Genomic DNA, 17,277 nt, shown 5'->3' with positions numbered 1-17,277 from the left:
AACACAAAAAGCCAGATGGCAAATCTGAGCTGTGAAAGGCATTTTTCTCTAATTATGATTCAATAACAACAACAACAGCAAAGACTCTGCCATTAGGAGTTTCGTTTTTTCGATTGAAGAAGGCTCTAATTGATATTATCTTACCTCTCTTTATGGGCTATTTTTATAGTAGTGGTGGATTATACAAAGAGGAATGAAGGGAAGAGCAGGGGATGGGAAGAGGAAAGACAGTGGAATGAATCTGATGTAACTTTTCTATGTTCATATGTGAATACACAACCAGTGAATCTCCGCGTCATGTGCAACCACAGGAATGGGATCCTAATTAGATTAAGTTATATTTCATGTATGTATAATATGTCAAAATACACTCTACTGTCATGTACATTTAAAAAGAGCAAATAAAACAGAGTTTAAAAAAATGATTATAACCCAGGAAGTTTGTGAAAGCAAAGAGGTATGTGAGGCTGAAAAACAAGAGAATGAAAAAGGTAGGGGAGGGCTGGGGAGATAGCTCAGTTGGTAGGGTGCTTGCCTTGCAACCCTGGGTTCAATCTCCAGCACTGCAAAAAAAAAAAAAAAAAAAAAAAAAAAAAGGTAGGGGAGATTTTAACACAAACTCAGCCTTCAAGCCTCGGATCAAATGTCCCTTCCAAAGGAGATCTTCCGTGTTCTCCCCAGATGGGCTCAGTACCTGACAAATCTCAAAGCCCCCCGGAAGGGTGCCTTTCTCACAATTACTAAGGAACCACTAAGCAGTAGTTAACGTATGACCCTCACTTAGTAATCGTGGTTCAGTTGATTGTCTAACGTGGCCTGGTGTCGAGACACCATAAGTACAACAGATAAATCCAGCAGACTATGGGAACCACTGCATCAGGACCTGTGTTCTCTTTATTCAAGTCCTCCCACTGTACCTCCAGCCTGCGCCTGCGCACAATAGCAGTTCCATGAGGACTGGTGAGCGTGTGAGTGAGTCACACTTCCTAGGCTGATGAAACACTTAAAACAGAAAACAAGAAGGCCCTCTAATCCAACTCCCTGCAAGCGTGCATCTAGGAACGCAGGGCAGGAATGGATGTTGGCTTTTGCAGAGATAAACCTCATACTTAGCTTCTTGGCCCCTCTGTACAGAGTCCTATCAGAAATGACACATTTTGGCACTGACCTCATTTTTCTGAAGAAGAAACTTGAGCTAAGAAAGATGAAGCAACTCACAGGAAAACACCAACCTTTTGGCAGAGAGTCCCTTCTTGATTCACTGACTTAGTAAATGGCCATGAGTACCCATTTTACTTATTGTATTATTTAAACAGTTGGGACTTTGCTCCTCCTTTTTCAAATACTCTCGGATAGTATCACCAAATCATATTCCATAAGAATTTCACAATCAAATATGTAATATGCTTTACCATATTAACTCTCCTAATATTAAAAAGTTGTGACTCATGGGCTGGGGTTGTGGCTCAGTGATAGAGTGCTGGCCTAGCATTGGTGAGGCACTGGGTTCGATCCTCAGCACCACAGAAAAATAAATAAATAAATAAAATAAAGGTATTGTGTCCATCTAAAAACTTTTTTAAAAAGTATGGTAAAATACATGTAACTTAAAATTTACCACCTTCACCATTTTTAAAAATATTTTTTCTAGTTATTAATGAACCTTTATTTTATTTTATTTATTCATTTATATGTGGTGCTAAGAATCAAATCCAGAGCCTCACATGTGCCAGGCAAGCTCTCTACCACTGAGCCACAACCCTAGCCCAACCTTCACCATTTTTGTATGCACAAATCAGTGATACTAAGCACACATTCTTATTGTTGTCCAACCCTCACCACCATTCACCTCTAGAACTTTCCATTTGCAAAACTGAAACTGCATATCCACCCAACAAAAACTTCCCACTCCCTTTTCCCCAGGTCACTTGCAGCCAACATTCTACCTTCTGCTGCTATGATTTTGACTACCCTAGACCTCACACAAGTGGAATGACACTGTATTTGCCTTTTTGTGATGGCTTATTCCACTTAACATGATGTCCTCAAGGTTCAACCATATTATAGCATATGTCAGCACTTCCTTTTTAAGGTTGAATAATATTCCACTATAGATCATTTTTTTTCCCATTCATCTGTTGATTGATGGATACTTGGGTTGCCTCTACCTTTCAACTATTATAAATAATGCTGCTGTGAATGTGGGCATGGAACTATGTCTCTGAGACTCTGCTTTCTTTTGGTGGCAGGCAGGGGATGGGTGTCTGTTTTGTTTTGTGATTCAAAGCATAGCCAGAGGTCTTAATTACAGGCAAGCAGGTACTCCATAATTAATATAAGGTGGAAGGAGAAAAACCGAAGTTCTTGAACTACATGCTGTAGTGTGTTTATATAAGCCATGAGAAAGATACTAAAAAAGATAGTTATTTTCTCATTTTCTTTGTAAAATCTCTCTGTACTTTCAGGATGAGAAATTCATATTTTATACTTGAAAAAACAAGCATAAAACATCCAAGGTATGCTAAAATCCATGTCTTAGTTTATTTTTACTGTTGGAACAAAATATCTTAGATTTGGGTAATTTATGAAGAACAGAAACTTGTTTCTAATAGTTCTGGAAAATGTGAAGCCCAAATGCCTTGCAAAAGTTGTTTCTAAGATGGCACCTGGTCCCTGTGTCCTCAAATGGTGGAAGACAGGGCAAGAGAGCAATCCCTTCAATTCTGAGCCCTTTTATTTATTTTATTTTTAATTTTTTATGGTGATAAGGATTAAACCCACGGCCTTGCTGTATCACTGAGCTACACCCCCAGTCCCTGAGCCCTTTTATAAGGTTGTGAATCCCAATAATGAGGGCAATCAGGCCTTAATCACCTCCCAGAAGCCACAGTTCTTAATACTGCTGCACTGGGGCTAGGCTACAACACAAATTTTGGAGAGAACACCATTAGTCTCATTTGGATCTTAGAAGAGAGGGCACCCCAAACTATAAAACATATGTTATCATATCTGGAAACTTTTAGCCTGAACTAACATTTTCTGGACATAATAGAAGAGAATTGACTTCTATCTTAAATCCATGAATGTCATTGATTTAGATGATTCAAACCAAAAGCAAATAACCAAATTAAAAGGGGCTAAATAGCTGCTTTGTGATAGAATTAGCATAAAGCAGAATTTCTTTCGGACTGAAAAAAATCATACTTAGGCTTCACTCTCATTTTCACACTATTTGCTCCTTTGATGAAACTGAGGGATGGTACTGAGGGCAAGACTGCAAATCTGAGAGTCTTTTCATTTTCCTTATTTCATATCTAGTTCTCCTTGCATCTCTGGCCAAGTTTTTAAGCAAAAGTGAAATCCATCAGTCTTACCCAAATGCAACCCGACCTTCTCTGAATACTGGAACTAGTGCCTCCAATCTCCACACACAGATCTGCAGTGATCACTACAGGGCACTGCTGCCCAAGATAAGACCCAGAGGTCCTATCCGTTTGGCCTCTGTTCACCTCTCCAGATTAATGGCTTATAACTTCCTCGCAGACCCACAGAATTTCTCTCACTTCCTGCAAGGCTCCCATACCTTCTCATTTCAGGACTCATTTCCTCTCTCTGAAACACCCCTCCCCGTCCACTTCCAGATGTCACTTTCTCCAATCAGCATTCTCTGACTCAGCTGGTATTCACTAGAAGGGCAATCTATGACCTCAGGACCCAGGCAAGAGGTATTCCTGTGGCATTGTCCCAGCAGTAGCCATTGTCTGGATGGGATCAGTAGCTATTAATTATACTCTCTTGCTATGCTACTATGTATCTTTTGACAACTCAAGAGTCTAAAAATGTACAACATTCTGTTCAAACAACATAAGTTTCTTTTTATAAAAATTGGCTAGTATAAATGAGGTAGGTATATTTATTTATTTATTATTATTTTTTTTAGGTATATTTATTTTGAGTTTTTTTAGTACTGGGGATAGAACCAGGGGTGCTCTACCACTGAGCTATGTCCCAGCCCTTTTATTTTTTATTTCGAAAGAAGGTCTTGCTAAGTTGCTCAGGCTGGCCTTAAACTTGCCATCCTCCTGCCTCAGGTTCCCGAGTTGATAGAATTACAGGCTTGACCATTCCCAGCTGTATAAATGAAGTTTTGATGAGCAATTTACTAGCAGACTGACCTTAACTTTGAATAAGATTGTTAACTTTTATAGGCCTCAGTTTTCCATGTGCAAAAGTAGGCATTCAAGGTTTGCAGTGACAATTACACATACGCCATGTGTAACTATCTCAGGCACATGTTAGCCTCTTTATGAAGTTTAAATCCTTTTTTATTTAAGACATTTTTCTCTACTCATCTTATTCAACAATTATTTATTTTTTGAAAAATAATCATTTTCTATAAGTGCATTTTAATTACACAGAATAAAGGGTTTCATTGTGTCATATTCATACATGCATTATATATAAAATGTATACATAATTACACATATATAATAGTACATTATATAGTGTACATTTAATGTCTATAATGTATTATATACATTATATATAGTTATATATAAATTATATATTATTATATCCCCTGTTTTATTTTTTGAGACAGGACCTCACTAAGTAGCTTAGGGCCTTGCTAAGTTGCTGAAGCTAGCTTTGAACTTGGAATCCTCCTGCCTCAGCCTCCTGAGTCTCTGGGATTACGGGTGTTCCCCACTGCACCTGGCACATAAAAGCATGTTTTAATCAATGAACACAGGCACTATGCCAACCCTGAGGATATGGAGACAAAGCAAGTAATGCCCTTTCCCTTATGGAGTTTAGAGCACAGGAGGGGAGACAGACATTGGATTAGTAATTACAGAAATGATAAACATTACAAAAATTAAGCTAAAGTTTACCTGATTTTAGGATGAAGGGTGGTCCAGGGAAGATCTCTCTAAGGAACTGGCCATTAAGTTAATGTTTCATTAACTAAAAATGAACTAAAATTAGCTGGATACCATTTATAGCCCCAAATAAAATTTCACAGGTCTAGTTATGGTCAAATGGCTTTCCAAAGGATTATACGTATTTACCCTCTGCCAGATATCTTTTTACCATACACACCCAGCTTTCAGGAATATAGACAACTTAGAGCTTGTGAGGAATATTGCCAAATGGCTTCTTCTGAGGGCTTACAAGGCCTTCAGCAACACAGCAGGGTATCACATGATTCTTAAACTACTTGGCTCTCCCATCTTCTTCCAGGAAGATAGCCTTCATATCAGTGTAAATAGCTGATAACATCGCTCTACTTTTAGAATAATCTTAATTTAGAAAGATAGGTTGCTTCAAGAAATTCAAAATATTAAATTAAAAATAAATCATTAGCTCTTTCTAGGTTATCAGAATTCCAGGTGCCTAAAACTTCTCCAGATCAGCAAATATATGATCTGGATAATGTCATTGACCTGGCTGTGTTCAGAGATTCAACAAATATCTATATTCATCTACCCAGATCAGGCACTGTTCTAGGCAGTTGGAGACACACTGGCGAACAAGTCAGAGAACTCAGGCATTAGACAAAAAAATGCCATGAATAAGCCCTCCATTTACAAAAAAACAGGCTGCCTCACAGAAACTGGCCTTGAGGAGGTGACCTTGAGCAGAGTCCTGAAGTCCAACCAGAACAAGGAGGGCAACAGCTCCAGACAGGAGCTGGCTGTAAATCAGGAAAGGACTTAGATCACTTAAGGAACTGAAATAGTGTGCCTTGTAGGTGAAGCCCATGGAACTGAGGCCAGTCAGTCAGGAGGCAGGGCCTTGTGAGCCATGGCTAAAAATTTTACACTTTATGGTAAGTGCCCCTAGAAGGATATTTAGCAAGATATGATACAATGTTATTTGGAGTTTTGTTTTGTTTTGTATTTTGGTACCAGGGATTGAACCCAGGGAGGTTTAACCACTGAGCCACAAAATTATTTTTAAATTTGAAACAGGGTCTCATTAAGTTGCTTAGCGCCTCACAAAGTTGCTGAGGCTGGCTCTTTGAACTTGTGATCCTCCAGCCTTAGCCTCCTGAGCTGGGATTAAAGGTGTGAACCACTGTGCCCAGCTCCACTTGTGTTGTTAAGAGCTCACTGTGGTTGTAGGATACAGAATGGATTGTAGGAGGAAAAAATGGACTAGCAAAGGTCAGTGCAGAGTCTATTGATAGGTTAGTAATGACGGTGTGGACCAGAGCAGAGGCAGGAGAGATGGTGAGAAAGTGCTGGCCTAAGATATATTTTGTTTTTAGAATAGTCAGGATGTGGTAATAAATTGGAGGTGAGAGATGAGGGAGGGAGAGATGTCAAGAAAGACACAAAGGTTTTTATAATGAGGGGGGTGCTGATGCTATCATGGAAGGGAGGAGCAGGTTTGATGGGGAGAAAGTTACTGTTTCTGGCCGCTGGAGTGAGCAGGGATGCCAGATACCAAGTGGAGTCTTCAGCTTGGCTGGAGATTGAGCTCAAGACAAAAGTCAGGGAGTTAGCATGTGCTTAACTGAAGTCGTAGGTAGAGTGGGGGTGAGATGGGAAGAGGTTCCAAGAACTTGAACACTCAGTTGCCGGGTGGATGAGGAGTATAAAGGGAAGAAGATCCCCAAAGAGAACAGAGTAGACAGCAGGGCATGATACCATGGGTGTCCCATGTAAGAAGAAGTCAGTGGTGACGGACACAGCCGAAAGGTTAAGTGAGGAGAGGACTGAGAGGCACTCAGTGAGCTTCTCTGCCTGGGTTCCTGTGACCTTGTTGGAAATGGTGTCCATGCAGAGGGGATACCAGGAGCCAGTCTGGGTGGATTCAGCAACTCAAACTACCCCCTCTCTCTCTGGACTCTGCCATCAGGGTAGGAATTCAGAAGGTCACCTCTGCTCTGAAAACCAGTCTGCAGATCACACATGGAACTTTCAATCACAACTCCAAAAATGTAAAGATTTGCATTCACAAGGATTTAGATGTTTCTCCTTCAAAACTGGATGAACTTCTTTAGGGACACACAAAGGAATTAAATGAGAACAAAGCGGTGTAGAGATAATCTGTTCCCGGGCTCACCCGGCACCTGAAGTATACTTTCACGTAATCATAACAGGACAGACTAAATGACTGTGTGCACTACAAGGACAAGGATGTCAGGGCTCATTTAATTATAACCTTCCTATTTATGAGTGTGTGTAACCAAAGCCTCAGGCCTGGTCTTACTTCTCAGCCTTCTGTTTTTTTTTTTTTTTTTTTTTTTTGGTGCTGGGGATTGAACCCAGGGCCCTGTGCTTGCAAGGCAAGCACTTTACCAACTGAGCTATCTCCCCAGCCCCTCAGCCTTCTGTTTTGTGTTGGTCCAGTCTTGAAGGTCTCAGTGAGCCCTACCAGGCCATTAGCACTGTCCTTCAGTTATGCTCAATCTAGAAGCATGGCCTGCTCTCCTGTGCAAAGTTTCCCACCTGGATGCTGCTGTTTTATCTTGGCCTCCCTTTTATTTTCTCTGTGTGCTTCGAATACTGATGTTTCACATTATGCTGCTATGTGAAGCATTTTCTCTCACATGACAAAAAAAGGACATTTTTGTTTGTTTGTTTGTCTGTCTTTTCAGTTGAATTCAACCTGAGCTCTACTTGGTTTCCCCTGAAAAGCTGAGAATGCCATGTATCCTTCTTGGACACCTTCCTCTAATCTGCTATCATTCCTATGTCTTCACTGGCCACCTATCTGTCATGATAAGTTTAGGAGCTACATCCTCTAAGGTCAATTATTTGATCTCTCTAGTCTACATCATTTTGAAGACTTTGTACTAGTTGCCAACATTTCATGATCAGGAAATATTACTTTAAAATCCTCATTAAAAGGATGCTCTGGCGACCTAGCAATTTCAGGCCTACTGTCTTCATGGCATTAATGAGCCAGGGCTGAGAGCAACTGTATCCATTAGAGAAGGCCTGGTTCCCCATAGTTCCCTATAGTCCTGACACTGACATCAAATGAGACATCTCTCGCATCACCATGTCCTACAGTTAAAAGTGAAACATTCAGAGTACCCATGTTTCTATTTAAAGTGGAAAAATGTACAAGAAATACACGTCTGCATTTTCCAAGACAAATGAGAAAAAGTGTATCTATTTGTGGAAGTCACACGTTCTGACACTGACCACTGCATCTGCGGTCTCTCCTGTCCCTTGGGTGTCAAGGAGGCTCTGTGGGGGAAGGGGAATGTTCATCCAGTGTCTGTGCTTTTGGGAAAAGCAACAGACTGTTTTCTCAATGACAATTTCCTGTTTTCCTTTCAAAAGCATTCTTCTTCTCCCACAACTGTGGTAAATAACAAAAGGACAGAAATTGAAGTTTAGAAAGTGGGAGTTGTCCCAGTAACATGTTTTTTCACAAGCCTTTAAAAATTTTGAACTTGACTCTACGTCTTTTACGTAGGGACTTTTGCAGTAATCCCTCATGCTTAAACCTCTACCCAGAATGAAGAAGGGTGACATTCTTCCCTCCTTTACAATAATCATAATAAACCAGTCCCGTGTACTTCTCACGGATCCCTAGAGCAGCACAGTAAAACACTTGGAAGGGCCTGAGGCCTCGTAGCCTCTTGCATTGGCTTATTCTCCTTTCCTACTCTCCTCTCCCCTACTCCTGCTTTCTGGTCTCACTTCCCAGAATATGCTACTAACAGACAGTCCCTTGGCTCAGATTTTAGTTTCTGGAGTGTACACAGGCTGAGACAGTTGTTCTCAGAAGTGGGTCCCGCTGGCAGGTCTACAGAATGGAATTCTGGAAGTGGATCAATCACCAGTAGACAGGGAAGAGAAGGATCCTGAGGTCTGGGATAGTGACATTTGGGGAGATGAGCCTGAGAACCTTAAACCCTCAAACTGCCCTGAAACCTCTGGGCTAGGAGAAGCAGCTTCTGCCCATTGCCATAGGTAAACCACTGCTTCTTACATGGAGACCTGAAAATCCCTCCTGAGAGGAGGATGCCTGTCCTCCTAAGATTCAATCCCCACCTCTTCGTAGACCTATGACTAAGATGAGGTGGTAGCAAAGCCTCAGGAAATAACTACTCAAAATTACATGTACCAGTAGGAATCTTGCAGGTGTTGGACCACAGACACGAAGGCTGGATAGGGAGAAATTCACTGACTTAGAAACACCGTTCTGTGTCTTGGAACTTCATTCTTGATATGACATTTTTTTTTTTTTTTTTTAATTTTTTGATGACTGTCCTACATATGTTGCTGGCATAGCTCTTTGAAGGCTGTGCTGAGTTTTGAGGAAGGGGTCTAGGAACTTAAGGAGTACAAATGTGAGCGTGAATGTACCATGTAGGGCTACAGAAACCAACACTTGATTATGTTTGCTTGGAAGGCCCAGAGGCTACTCTCTCCACCAAAGCAGTAAGGAGCAGGAAGGAGGCCACCAGCAACTTTGAGAAGTTCCTTGGTGGATATCCTCTGTGGGCTTGGTTGATAGGCTGAAGATACTACTATGGAACTAGGCTCACTGGTTCCAATGGGAATAATATGATTTCAGAGTGACAGAGACCAGGTTCTGAGAGTGGTAAGGTACACATAATGACCAGAATGGGAAGGAAGGCCAGAATACCTTATTTCACCAAAATCTGTGCTGATGCCCAAACAGGATCTTACTGTGAAGTTCTTACAGGTGACATAGAAGGCAGTGGGCTAGTGGGCTACTTGACTTGTATTTCCAGAGGAAATTCTGAGATGGCAAGAAGGTTGACGTCAACTTCTAGAATGAAACAGTGCAGTTCTTCACCCATTTTTGAGATCTCAGTCAGTTTATAACCAACATCACCTTGAGGAAGGATCCTGTGATGTCACCACAAGTATTCCTCAAGTGCTTTCCAAAGGGATTTTGCAAAGAGTAAGCTTTGCGAAAGGATATGGCTACAAGATCTGAGCTGACATTGACAGCTAGGGACCCCAAAATGCGATTGTGGCCCCTCCCATTAGAGTACTATCTAAGAGTGGACCTAACAGGTCTATAGATCCACCTCAAGATTATTTCCTCCACTATCAAGTATAAAATTGAGATAGATACACTTAGTAGTGGGCAAACTCTCACATTGTTTCCATGAGGAAGAGTCAATATGACAAAAAGGTAACAAACGGAAGTCCCTGAAAATTCTTCCCCTCCCTCACACAACCCTGGTCACAATAGTAAATCAGAAGCAAAACTATATTCCAGGACAAATTAGTATCAGAAATTAATATCACCATTAGGACCCAGAGGTGGTAGTCTCTATCACATCTCCATTCAATTCACCTGGCAGACTACTACAAACTCAAGCAATTCATAGTTTCAATTGCAGCGACTGGACCAGATGTGATGTCTTTCCCTGGAATACACACACATAATCTCTGACATTTGGCATGCAACTGTTGATCTAGTGTGTTCTTTCCAAATCCAGTCACCAATTAGGATGGAAAGCAGTTCATTTTCTTGTGGAATAGACAGTGGTTTGCATTCAAGGTTAACTTTTTTACTCTCTATATGGTCCATAGGAACCTTATCAGGGTTCAGAAATCATCTTGACATTCCACAGAATATCATGCAGCTCCAGTGAATGGATGACATCATGGGTAATTGGACCTTCTGATAACTGGATTTCTGGTGAGCAGAAATGGCAAGTACTCTGGTTATCCAATTAAGACACATGAGTGCTAGAGAGTGGGGAAAAATTCTCCAGAGAATTATGTATAGGTGATGTTCTAGGAACACAATGGTCCCGGGCATACTGAGCAACCTCTTTAAATGAAAGGGCAATTGTTGCACCTTGGATCTCCTACCATTTAAAAGGAGTCATTGCTCTTAATGGATCCTTTTGGATTTTGGAGGCAGCAAAAACAGCCCTTAGGAATACTGCTATAATCTATCAAGTGATTTAGAAACTGCCAACATTGATTAGAAACCAGAGTGAGAGAGAACTCTGCAGAAGGTCAAAGTTCCCTTACCTCTCAGAACATATGACTCAGTGTGTTAGGTCATGCTGAAGGTGTCCAGCTCCTGGCATGCCATTGTGCCTTAGTAGAATGAACACCTGACCTTGAGACGACAGCACTGGCAGGCTCTCTCCAAGGAGGATTCAGACTTGGCTCAACATACTAGTGGCAAAAACTCAAAATGAGCTGGGCATGGTGATGCAGGCTGATAATCCCAGAGACTTAGGAGGCTGAGGCAGGAGGATGACAAGTTCAAAGCCAGCCTTGGTAACTTAGTGAGACCCTGTTTCAAGCAAAAAAGAATGGGAGTGGTACATATTCACAATGGAATATCACTCAGCCAAAAAGAAGAATGAAATTATGGCATTTGCTGGTAAATGGATGGAACTGGAGGCAATCATGCTAAGTGAAATAAGCCAATCTCAAAAAACCAAAGGCTAATATGTGAATGCTGAGTCACAATAGGCCATGCGGAGGGAGGAGTGTAGCATCACTGGATTGAACAGGTGGGGAATGGGAGGAAGGGAGGGGGGATGGAAATGGGAAAGACAGTAGAATGAATTGGACATAACTTTCCTATGTTCATATATGGATACATGACCAGTGTAACTCCATATCATGTACAACCACAAGAATGGGAAGTTACACTCCATGTAGGTATAATATGTCAAAATGCATTCTACTGTCATGTATAACTAAAAAGAACAATCAATAAATAAAGAAATAAAGAACTGGGGATGTAGCTCAGTGCTAAAGTGCCCCGGTATCAACCCTCAGTACCAAAAGAGAGGAAAAAGGAAGAGGAGGAGGAGGAGGAGGAGGAGGAGGAGGAGGAGGGGGAGGGGGAGGGGGAGGGGGAGGGGGAGGAGGAGGAGGAGGAGGAGGAGGAGGAGGAGAGAAGAAAACAAATAACCACCCCGACCAGCCTCAAACTAAGTCCCTGACGTCTGCTTTTCTTTAAAGAAGCCACAATGTGGATGAGATAGCAGTTTTTCCTTAATGGAACTGATGCTAACTCTAGAGATGGGTCGTGTCTTTCCTGCTTGCACCACAATCCAAGGGCTTAGCAAAAATACTTTCTTTACTGGCAGGGGGTTCATACATCTGGCCAAGGGCTATATACCACAGCAAAGTATGTATGATAATTAGCATATATTATGCTATGGTTCTACCTAGTTCTACTTCATAGCTCACCGTCTATGACTAGGCAACCTAAACAAATTATGGAATTTGTATTCATTACAGCCTTTAAGGGATAAACACACTGAGCCAGCAGTCATCACATGGTAATGTGTCACCAACAGCCAGGAGGTCTTAGAACCAGGAATGGAAGTAGGATTGGAGTCTCTCATCACCACTACCAATGATCCACTTGTGGAAATGATCCCTAGTATTCTTTCAAATATGGAAAGTTTTATGTGTACATGATTGGCCACTGGAAAACCATGAATGACCATTAATATCAATTAGATAAACAACCTTAGCACTTTATAGTACATACAAATGATGAAATATTTTGCGGCTATTAAAAATAAAAGAATAAGGCATATCTTTATGTGTTGACTTGCAAAGATGTCCAAGATAAACTATTAAGTGTACAAAGGAAATTACAGAACAGTATATACAATATGATGGCATTTTTACATGGTTTAAAAGGTAACATATGTCTCTCAATAAGCAAAGAAACCTTCTAGAATGACACACGAGAAACTGATTGCTGGAAGGGAGATGAGAATGGGGCGTGAAGGGTACGGGAGACTTTCTTTTCACATAATATTCTTCTGTACCTTCATGTTTCTGGTTTTGTTTTTTCAGTTTTTGGGTACAAGGGATTGAACTCAGGGGCACTAGATCACTGAGCCACATTCCTAGTCCTATTTTGTATTTTATTTAGAGACAGGGTCTCACTGAGTTGCTTAGCGCCTCACTTTTGCTAAGGCTGGTTTTGAACTCACTATCCTCCTGCCTCCATCTCCTGAGACGCTGGGATTCCAGGCGTGCACTGCTGCGACCCGCTTCATGTTACTGTTTTAAAGTATTTTTTAGGGCAGGAGTTGTAGGTCAGTGGTAGAGCACTTGCCTAGCACATGTGAGGCACTGGGTTTGATCCTCAGCACCACATAAAAATAAATAAATAAAATGAAGATAAGGTGTCCATCTACAACTAAAAAAAAAAAAAAAAAAAAGGCTTGGTGGCCACCATCCACTATTCATTAAATTTTTTTTTTACATAAGCATATATTGCTTTATCATACAAATGGGTTAAAATTATTTTCTTAATACCTTTGCTATGTTAAAAACCAAGTTAAATATTTAAAAGTTAACTCAGAGCACTAGCTAGAAGATCAGTGTTGTTGGGAGAGAATATTTTCAATATGAAAAACTATTTAGATTATTACCTCTATTTAGATTATTACCTCCATCTCCAGCCTAGAGGAAAATATTCCTCATTTTCCTTGATGTTGCTGAGGAGTTCTTCTATGACACCCTTGATAAAGGAAGGGAAGCTTCACGTATAGTCCCCCCAAATGCCAAGAACCCCCAGGGAGTCACTGTGGTTAATGTCTTGTCTGGGTGGACTTAGAAAAGGAAAAAGATGCAACAATGTGACTGGAGGAGGACCAGAAATGCTACAACCACTGGGCGGAGAGCTCGGGGGCCCAGGGTTGTTTTAGGCTGGCCGGCGATCACAGAGAGGGAACACAATGTGCCAGGACGGACTTCTTGCCAGAGACCTCTTCTGGATTCCCCTCCAAACCCAGCACAGACCAGCAATGCACACAGTGGATGCCTGGCCTGTTTTATTGACTATTAGAGTAGATGAAGTGTACTAGGAAAAAAGGTAACAGTACAATCGTGATCACAATGAAAAACAATGCTGACACAGTCAAAAAGAAATGCAGCAACTTAGGCATAAAGGAAACCATTTGTTTGGTTGTGATATGTGGTTGACAGCATCAGTTGATTGAGAACCTCCTACCTTTCTTTCACTGCCCCAACAAAAAAGAGAGATGAAGTTCAAAGATTTTACCCAACAATATTTTTACTCGAGGGCTTTTAAAGTTAATAAGTGATAAAGAAGGTTAATAATTAGCAAGAAAATATGCCTGCTGAAAGCAAATCTGTGGCCTAAGACATTAATCTTGCCAAATATAATGGCGAATTAAACATTTAAAAAGTTAAAGTGAAAGACACATGCCTGGCTCATTTAGAAAATTTTCCATTCCAGTGGGGTGCAGTGATTAATGCTGTAATCCCTGACACTCAGGAGGCTGAGGCAGGAGGAGAGCAAATTTGAAGCCAGCCTGGGTTACTCAGCTAGACCCTGTCCCAAAATAAAATAAAAAGGGTTGGGAGATATAGCTCAGCAGTAGAATACTTGTCTAACATGCATGAAGCCCTGGGTTCAATCCCCAACATAGAAAAAAATTTTTTTTCCCATTTCATAAAAATTACAACCTTTGGGCTGGGGAGATAGCTCAGCTGGTAGAGTGCTTGCCTCGCAAGCACAAGGCCCTGAGTTTGATCCCCAGTACCGCAAAAAAAAAAAAGAAAAAAAAATTACTACCTTTAAGTGTGGTTTGGAAGTTTCACTTTACTTATCTATTTATTTATTTATTACATTACTGGGAATTGAACCTGGGGCTACTCTACCACTGAGCTGTATCTTCAGCCCTTTTTATTTTTTTTATTTTGAGATAGGTCTCACTAAGTTGCCTAGGTTGACCTCAAACTTTCGATCTTTCTGCCTCAACCTCATGAGTAGTGGGGATTACAAACATGCAGCATCATGCCCAACTGGTTTGGATGTTTTATAATAACTATATGTAATATTAGTTATCTATCTAGAAATCTTATTTATGGAAAGTAAAAATAATTTAAGTGGCCAAAACCCAATAATCATATATATGTAATATAATAATATAGATACAACATAATATATATATATTTTTAATCAAACAATTGTAAAATCATTCATTCTGAAGTTTTGGTGTTCTATAGCACAGCAAAGTGACTATAGCTAGTAATAATTTATCATATATTTTAAAATAGTTAAAAGAGAGGAGTTTAAGTGTTCTCACTACAACAAAATGATAAATATTTGAGATAACAGATATGACACCTTGATTTGATCACTTCACAATATAAACATAAATATAGACAATTATTGTTAATTAATAAAAACGTTACAAAAATCACTTATTCTGACTCCTTCTGCTCTGTGATATTTCATTTTCTAGAGTCTAAGTTGTACGGCAGGACCTGTGTAGAAGATTAAGGTTCTGACATCTCCCTGCAAACTGGGGGTCTTGAAGGTAACAAGCCAGCTTGCTGATTCTGCTTCTTTTGTTCTTGAAGTATTTACAAGGCAGCTTTATCACTTAGGAGTTCACTATATAGCAGGAACACAATCTTCCTAGATCAACATACTGTGAGCTAAGCCCCAAATATCTTCCTATAAACAAACACAACAGTCTGTTACTATTTGCAGTTTGTACATTATCTTATAAAAATAAAATTAAACAGGTCTCCACATGCTGAATAAATAGAGACAGATGATGATAAGGGACTGTTTGGTTTCTATCCTCGTGGGCAAGGAAATGCTCTGCTTTGTCTTCCATGCTGTTCACAACCAATTCACATAAACTCCTGACATCCATCTATACCGTATATTAGTCATGAACATTAATGGCCAGATCTCTGCTGGTCTCTAATGAGAATATCTGCATATAATGAAAGCTGCATAAGCCAAAGGCCCCAAACTGGCAGCCTGCAGGCCAAACGGTATCTGCACATGTGTTTTATTGGGAGTGAATGGTGTTTAAAACTTTTTAAAAATTTTATTGTCAACATTTTAAAGTCAGGAGATATTATTATCCCTAAAAGGAACCAGGTCCCTGGGGAAATGGCTAATCACAGGGCTTTGGCAGGATGAGCTCGGAATATTGTGCCACACAATAAAGAAGTGCTCAAAGAATGATGGATATCTGTCAGGATACTGAAGTAGGATCCAAGTAACCCCACATGGCCAAACACATGACATTATTCAGAAAGAATAATGATGATAAAAACTGAATAAAAAGGATTCATGAACCACAGTGATCCTACAAAGCATGTGTTGTGGGGGTAAAGGAAAGTTCTTTATGACAACTAAGAAGTAAAAAGAATTGGGGCTGGGGCTGGGACTCAGTGGCAGAGTGCTTGCCTAGTGTGTGTGAGGCACTGGGTTCCGTCCTTAGCACCACATACAAAAATAAGCAAATAAAATAAAGGCATGCTGTCCATCTACAACTACAAACAACATCAACAAAAATGTTTTTAAAGAAGTAAAAAGAATTATAGCAAAATGACTGTTATAATAACATTATAATTGATTCAGGCAAGGATCATCAATAGATATTAAAACCATTAGGTAAACATTTTATACAGAAAGATATTAATTAACTATACTAGTTTTTATACATTTTTAAGTTATATATATAGTTTTATAGCTATTATTGGAACAATAAGAAAATGGAGCATAGACTGTATTAGGTAAGATTATTTGAGTTGATAAATTTCTTGAGTATGGAAATCACAATATGGTTATATAGAAGAATGTCTTTGTTCTAAGAGATTTATGCTAAATATTTAGGGAGATGGTTTAGGGGGAAAAAAAAGTGTGTGTGAGCCAGAGAAAGCCAGAGTCAGTGCTAGAGAAAGAAAGGAAATGCAACAAAATTCTAATGGCTGATGACTGAAACTAATCAGGGGCATGTAGGTATTCACTGTACTATTCTTTCCACTTTTATCTATTTTGAAGTTTCTTTTTCCAAAAATAACAATTTTGTAGAGAAAAGTTCAGGAATTTTACATAAAATTTGAATTTTCTTGCCTTTAAAAAAGACTGTAAATCCAGCACCCTGGGCTCACAACCCATAGAGCTGAGCAGTGGCTAGTCACTTGAGAGGAGAAGTGAGGTTTCCAGTTTGCCCCTGTTTCCTGCTGTCCATCTTGTCCCACATCTTACACATTTATGGTATTAATGCGATCCCCACAGATATTGGAATTTGTAATCTCCTATAGTTCACAACAGAAAATGCCCAACATGGCTAAAACGATTTATAGACATATTTAACTAATCCATTTCAACTAGCCAAGTGAACAATTTGAAGGAAAGGGACGTAGGAATGGCCCCTTTTAGGACTAAATATTTTTCTCTTTTTTTCTTTATTTTGCCAGGACTAAATTCTTAAAGATGCCACAGGATTTCCCATTAAGGTTTTTACTGCCTTGGGAAATATTCCTCTCCAAATAACAT

General features: G+C 40.0%; 1 protein-coding gene and 2 long non-coding RNA genes across 5 annotated transcripts in view; 2 read left to right on the top strand and 1 right to left on the bottom strand.

Annotated features, from left to right (window-relative positions):
* Positions 1-17,277, top strand: part of LOC306648876 — a 603,819-nt gene that overhangs the window by 383,600 nt on the left and 202,942 nt on the right. The window lies entirely within an intron of this gene.
* The window catches only part of CDKL1 (cyclin dependent kinase like 1), a 54,975-nt gene that overhangs the window by 30,206 nt on the left and 7,492 nt on the right, over positions 1-17,277 (bottom strand). The gene's annotated exons all lie outside the window — the stretch shown is intronic.
* Positions 3-5,942, top strand: LOC306648874. The gene is made up of 3 exons (XR_013760520.1): positions 3-491; positions 598-3,907; positions 3,941-5,942. It is a non-coding gene; the product is annotated as an uncharacterized lncRNA (long non-coding RNA).

This window comes from Sciurus vulgaris, assembly GCF_902686455.1.
Source record: "Sciurus vulgaris genome assembly, chromosome: 2".
In the NCBI taxonomy this organism is placed as follows: domain Eukaryota; kingdom Metazoa; phylum Chordata; class Mammalia; order Rodentia; family Sciuridae; genus Sciurus; species Sciurus vulgaris.
This window is presented reverse-complemented; position numbering and strand designations above follow the sequence as displayed.